Raw genomic sequence first — 6110 nt, forward strand, 5'->3', positions numbered from 1 at the left:
GGTTGGACTCAAAGTGAGCACATGGCCTATGATTGGCTGGACCATTGTATTTTCTCACTGTAATATAGAGTTGTCAAAAGGAATGAGATCCGTCGGACTAGCCCGTCCCACCACATAAAATAGATGGGTCAGCTTGGCATTTTCTCATACCCATCAGAAAGCCGGCCCAAGCTATCTAATATGACTAAAAATTGGCTAGACATGTCGGGCCAACTCGTCCTGTCACATAAAACTTCCTCTCCTCTTGTAAAAAAAAAAACAAAAAACCTTCTTTTCTCCGCTCAAGGGAGAAAAAAACTTCCCCTCCCCACCCTATATTTCGTATGAAGAGAATTGCTCCTTTAAACTTTGAAACCTTAAATATTTATGTTGTTTTCGCAAAATTGAAGCAATGATGGACTATAATTTTAGAGCGTTTGGGATTTATATTTATGTGGCACTATGTTACCAATCATCATATGTGAGTATTGTTGTCTGGAACAATGGCATGGAGATAGAAAGACCTGTATTGTGTTCTCTTTGCCCGTCCTTTGAGTAAGTGAGGTATTGTTTTTCCATGAAAGATTCGATTCTCTTTGCCCGTCTTTCAGAAAATTCTGTTACTTTGAAATTTACTTTCTCTACTAGTTTTACTTCTTTTACAAAAGCCCAAAGTTCCCTAATTTTGGATCACGCTTCAAACTCCTAATTGTAAAGATTAATTATTAGACTGGGAAGGACATGTATTATTGGGCCCAGCTTTGCGAATAGGTTTCATGTCTCTACTCATGATAACAAAATTACTTTAATATTTCAAATCAACTCAATGGACTATATTGATATGTTCAATTATTGCACTTGATCAGACAGTAAGTTATTAATGGTTCTTTATCTTATTATTGCAAATGAATATATGCAATTAGTAAGAATATATTTGTTTGATACTGCTTATAAGCTATAAGCTCTCAAATTTTGTTTTATTTTATTTTTTAAAAAAAATTTTTTACAAGCCATCAAAATAGATTGTTTGACACCTTATTTGATATCTTATAAGTTGACTCAATTTTTTTTTTTTTGAAAATTAACAAATTTACTTGCAAAAAATTAATATACTATTAAATATTTATTTTCCCAAAAAAAATCCATTTTTATAAATTATAAATATTAAATAGTTTTATCTTTCAAGTATAGATTTAACATTTATATAAAATTTAAAACTATTTTCACAGACAGATATAACTACTTACGTTATCTTCATAATATTATGTATTTTTGGTAATCTTAACAATAAAAAAATCTTATAATAATAAATATGTCAATATCATTAATTTTTAAAATAAGTTCAAATAAATATATTGACAACCTGTTTTCATAATAAGATTAAAAAATCAATAAAACAATTTATGCCAAACTCCCTTGACCCTTTCAAAGAATAGCCTGCAGCTTTGTGCGGCCATGTTAACTTGAAACGCAAATCAATTATTTTAAACTGTGACAACGTGTTGTACATATGGTATGTACCATTTTTTGGCTGTCTTTTTTGCTGAAAAACAGTCGTTAGTATATAAATTAAATAACTCAAATAAAAGGAAAAAAATAACTGAATATTTTGGGTGCCCCCTTAATTTAAGACAGAGACAACGAACATTTTGCAAATCCGTCGTTAGTCATTAATCGTAAAATGTTCGTTAGCAACAGACTTGTAAAAAGTTGTCGTCGTAAAATAGCAACTGAATTTGCGAATCGGATGTTAATTAAGGCGCCAAAAAATTATGTTGTTATTTTTCTTTAATGACGGATTTTGCAAAATCGGTCGCTAATTAATTAACAATGAAAGAGTCGCAATTAATTTTTGGATGCCATCAACAATAAGTATATATATACCTGAAAACAATCAATATTTTCCACTAAACTAATTAGACACGAGTAGGTCTGACACGAGTTAATCCTATTTATATTTACAATAAAAAAATATTTTTTCAGGGGTGATCCAAATAGAAGAACTGTCTCACAAAATTGACTCATGAAGCCGTTTCACAAGAGTTTTCGTGATTGCAGCATGGTAGTACGAGTATATTACAAAATGTAACTGGAAATCGAACCGGTATAGACCATTCTTTACGGCAATGTAGTGGTATTAACTTCAGCATATTGTTTTTATCATACCGAGCACATCAAGGCACTGGAGTTGCTGTATGTGGGTGGTGGTTGGATTGAAGTGGCTATATATATTCTCAAGGCATGGCAATGCATTTGATAAAGCTTGACAAGACATTGGGTCCAAAGGGGATGAAAAAGATGATGCATCGGAGGCTATCAGCGACAAGTCCAGGCCACACTAAAATGCGTCAGCAGGTTTGTTAAAACGGGAATAAGTTTTTTTTTTTTTTTATATGGAGAGCTTTGTGAAGGATCGTTTGGTGATTTGTAATTGGAAGCCGAACTATGATGAAGAATTGGGATGGACCGATGTCAAAGAAGTGGTTGGCCTCACTCTGGAGAGGAAGCAGCTAAACCACCCCACGTTTCTGTCTCTTCATCCTGGAAACTGTTTCAATGAAAAAAGTTACACTCTTCATTCGACTGGAATCTCAATCTAAAATCAATCAAGACCAAAGAACAACAAAAAGGAAAAGGAGATTATACCCAAACTTTAGCATGGCGACGTCGCATGCCGGATTTGTTTGGTTAATAAAACAAAATAATTTTTTTTAGAAAAATTACACATAAAATTTATTTTATTTGTGCTGCAGATTATTCTGCCTGCCTCCGCATCTACCACGGCGGCGGCGGCACTGCGGCAACCATTCCCCGGATAACAGCGTCTCTTTTCTGCTGGAAAGGCAGAATGGTCTCTGGAAACGCCGCTTTGCTTGCTCTCTCTGTTGCAATTAAACATAAATTGTTGTTGGTGTGAATTTCTAACCACAGAATGATATATTTATAGGAAGCAAATTAGGGTTTCACGCGTCTGTGACAAGATTTATAATTTGGGTAATCTAATTATCTCCTTTTTCGATAGGATTAACAAAATAAGATATAATATTACCCATATATTGCTATTATTTAATTAAAAAATCTTATGGAATATTATTCAACTCTTAGTATATTGTGTAAACATTCCATGTATTTGTAATTATAGATTTTCGATTGTTTTTTAATAGATGAATTTGATTTTTCCACAATTAAGAACACAATTGTCTATGTTTGAATAGAGGTAAATTCAAAATCACTAAAATTAAATTTATTCAAACAAATTAAATGAATTTAGAATCATGAATTTTGTATATCATAATTTTAAATTAATTTATCAATCCAAATGCAATATTTTAATAATGATGATGAAGATTTTAAAATATCCCGTATACTATAATGTATCTTGAAATTTTATTCATGTTATTGAGGTCATTAACTAGAATAATTATTATATAGTATAATACCAACAAAAAACAAAAACATTTTCTAAAAACTAAAACATACATATCAATAGCAAAACTAATATTTTTTTCAAACAATCTAACAATTGCAATCTATATATTCCTTTTATTTCATGATCGTGTTGGTATCTAATTCCATTTTCCTTTTTTTTTATTCGTCAAATTTAAGACAAAAACTTGTGTGAGACGGTCTCACGGGTCGTATCTGTGAGACAGATCTCTTATTTGGGTCATCCATGAAAAAGTATTACTTTTTATGCTAAGAGTATTACTTTTTATTGTGAATATGGGTAGGGTTGACCCGTCTCACAAATTAATATCCGTGAGACGGTCTCACATGAGACCCACTCCAAATTTAATTCAATTTTTCCTTATCATTCATCTTGTAAAAAGGTCTTTTGGCTCATGGGACGAGATAAGCAAGCATTGACAAAGTACGGATGACAAGCTATCATTAATTTAAAAATGGAAATTATTGTAAGATGAACCAGATGATAAAAAGATTGAAGATTCATAAACATAAAATTTGAATCAAACTGATTCTAATCTAAAAATACAAACCAACTGAATAAAAAAATTTGAAATTTAGGTTTTAAAAAAAAATTGAAATTACCTTTAATCAGAGAAGGGATGAGGTATGGCAGCTATGTGTGCAGCGGTAGATCTGTAATACACAAAAATATAAATACATACCCAAATGAAGAAAAAAATAGACAGAAAAAAAAAACAGTAGTTGATGGAGGTGGTGGAGATTTGGGGGGACGACGACGAGTGTGGATGGTGGAGCGGATGACGGCGACTAACACGTGAAATTGAGATTTCTAGGTCTTGAGCGAGTGGGCGTTAAAAGAGACACCACGCTTATATATCAGTCTCAAATTAGAGACCAAATGCTAATTTCGGGTTCTAATTAGCGACTGGCATTTGAAAATTGGTCGCAAATTAAAATATAAAATATATAATTTTTTGAAAAGTGTAAACGGTTTAAGATATAATTTAATAACATCGGTTTCAAATAATTACAGACCGGTTTTTTATGTCTCTAATTCCATTATAAAATCGTGTTTTTATTGTAGTGACAAATAAATGAATAACATATTGATTTATGACTATAATCTTCTGTAGAACTTGATTCAATTATGAGACGAAACAATTATGAATAATCAATTAATGTCTTTTTTATCTGCACCAAGCGATTTATATTATAAAGTGATTTCTGTGATTTATAATATAAACTAAACCAAAATATTGATTGATTTATACACATTTCTATCTTTTTTTTTTGTTTTTTGTCTGAATGAAATTGACTCATCAATGGAAAAAAATTCTTTATGATTTTAAATCGAATATGTCATACTTTAAAATCGACCAACTTTTCTAAATACGTACAGTTAACAACAAAAAATAGGCATATATATTATAAAGTCAAGACTTGAGGAGATTGTGGTGCCAACATTGGATTGATCTTCATTTGCATTATTTGCACCATTTTATTTTATTTTTTTTGAAAATATTATTTGCACATTTTTAAGGTAGGAATTAAGACCGGCATGGATTCAAGTCGTCCCATTCAGGAATCGCCACACATGTTAACATGTATAGAGAAGGTTTGATGGCTCATAGGGATATATATCGTTTGGTTCGGTAGATGGTCATGATAAATTGAAAGCAAGGATGATATAGTTTCTTTTAATTACAATTGTTGTCAAAGTTTAGCAAAACTTGATATATGATAATACAAGGATATTGAATCTCATCATTCATACCAAACGGTGTGGTGCGTAAGGGTTTTAGTATTTGTACCAAAGGTTGGCTGATATATTAATTTTATTATATTCTTGTACTTTTAGAAAAAGTTACACCATAAAATTTATTTTCTGCATAGTTGAAGAAATTGCATCATCATTGGCCGCAGCAATGTTGGATACATTAATATAAACCCTAGATTTACATATACAAACGACTACAAATAATTCATCCATCTTGGGCATCCCATATCAGAATCGTCGAAAAAGGTTGAAAAGTTCCGTCGTCATCTGCCACCATTGAGAAGCTTCTGCGAAACTTTGGTTTGGCTTTAAACTTCAATTTTTGCATGGAAAGCATAATCGATCTCTTCCCCGGATTCCTTGTTTTCCGTGCAGAGCGAACGAATTATTAGAAATTATACTAACACATATGGAAAGTGAACGTAATCTATTGCAACACAAGATTGACACAATTTCATTGATGAGACTCATGGTGCCGCATGCAAGTTTATTGGTTACCTGAGAACGGGAAGGACGAAAATTCAATTTCCAGAAAAAATACATATAAAATTTATTTTGTCTCTGCGTCCATCATCCTGGTGTAAGGAATCAAGTGGAGTGGAGGGTGAAGCCGAGACACCCTCTTTCGCATCCACCACGGTGGCAGCGGCACTGAAGCTTCCATTCCTTAAACATCCTTGTCGAGGGAATGGCCGTCGGAAGCTCCGCCTTGCTTCCTTGGTTCTGTGTTGCAACTGAACATTGATATTTATGAGAATTTCCAGCTACAAGAACGTCACATGTATATAGCAAGTAAATTCTTGAAAATGGTTAGGAATTCCTATCACTGTGGCGGTGATAAGAGGATTTATAATTCGGGATATATAAGTCTCTCTCTTTTTTTTTTTTTTAATGAAGGTTAAGAAAAATAGATATGTTATTAATT

The 6110-nt window shown here is 32.2% G+C and overlaps 1 long non-coding RNA gene across 1 annotated transcript; it reads right to left on the reverse strand.

The window, feature by feature from the left end:
- Window positions 1-1842: 1842 nt before the first annotated feature.
- Window positions 1843-4320, reverse strand: LOC140961054 (uncharacterized). Its single transcript, XR_012172283.1, has 3 exons — window positions 4030-4320; window positions 2626-2861; window positions 1843-2527 (listed from the first exon to the last, which is right to left on the reverse strand). It is a non-coding gene; the product is annotated as an uncharacterized lncRNA (long non-coding RNA).
- Between the last annotated feature and the right edge of the window lie 1790 nt (window positions 4321-6110).

This window comes from Primulina huaijiensis, chromosome 2 (genome assembly GCF_012295235.1).
Source record: "Primulina huaijiensis isolate GDHJ02 chromosome 2, ASM1229523v2, whole genome shotgun sequence".
NCBI lineage: Eukaryota > Viridiplantae > Streptophyta > Magnoliopsida > Lamiales > Gesneriaceae > Primulina > Primulina huaijiensis.